This window comes from Nematolebias whitei, chromosome 12, assembly GCF_014905685.2.
Source record: "Nematolebias whitei isolate Nwh7 chromosome 12, NemWhi1, whole genome shotgun sequence".
Lineage (NCBI taxonomy): Eukaryota > Metazoa > Chordata > Actinopteri > Cyprinodontiformes > Rivulidae > Nematolebias > Nematolebias whitei.
Window position 1 is genome coordinate 28,747,322 of NC_056509.1, and position 860 is coordinate 28,748,181.

Genomic DNA, 860 nt, shown 5'->3' on the forward strand with positions numbered 1-860 from the left:
CACACACACACACAAAGCACAAGGTAAAGCTCAAAGTAAAATACGATGGAAACACTTGATATTAAATAAGGGATAGTACGAACAATCTGCACCATCTGTTTGTGTTCGTGACTGTTGCATTTCTTCAGCTGACTTTAAACATGTTCATACGCTACATAACATCACCAATAAATGCAAAATTGGTGAATACTAGATAAAATTAAAACAAAAATCTTTGTTAAATAACAGAGGAAAGTTAAAGGCATGGCATTCCATGAAGAAATGCATATCACCCGCCACCGTTCATGTTAGCATTTTAGACTGAGATCATATTTGTTGAAAAACTAGGACGTCAGTCGTTTTGGTCAAACCTGGAAAATATGCAATTCATGCAATGAAGCAACATCTCACATGGTCTCTTAGAGCTTGGAATAAGTGTTGTGAATGACTCTCAGCTACTACTACACCAAACTGCAGCTCAATATCTGTAAAACTGGCTGAGTAATAACTTTTTTCTATTTTCTAAGGTGAGTTGGCTGTGATGGCCACCTTAAATTAACTTACATCCAAAAGTAAAAGCGTTGTAGAAGTTGACCCAATGATGGGTTTATGAAAGTTTAATTTAAATCCTTTCAGTAATTCATGAGCTATTTTGCTAACAGACAGATCGTTGAACCCCAAAATTAACAGATTTCTAGATGCATAACTTGCAAAGCGTAGCACTCAGAGTATAAGTTAGAAATCACTCTCAGCTACTTACACACCAAATGTTAACAAAATATCTTAAATATTTGTAAAACTGACAGGAAAACAGACGTTACCCAACACACACACACACACACACACACACACACACACACACACACACACACACACACACA

General features: G+C 36.3%; 1 protein-coding gene across 1 annotated transcript in view; it reads right to left on the reverse strand.

Moving 5' to 3' along the window:
* Positions 1-860, reverse strand: part of LOC119417861 (EH domain-containing protein 3) — a 21,717-nt gene that overhangs the window by 19,686 nt on the left and 1,171 nt on the right. The gene's annotated exons all lie outside the window — the stretch shown is intronic.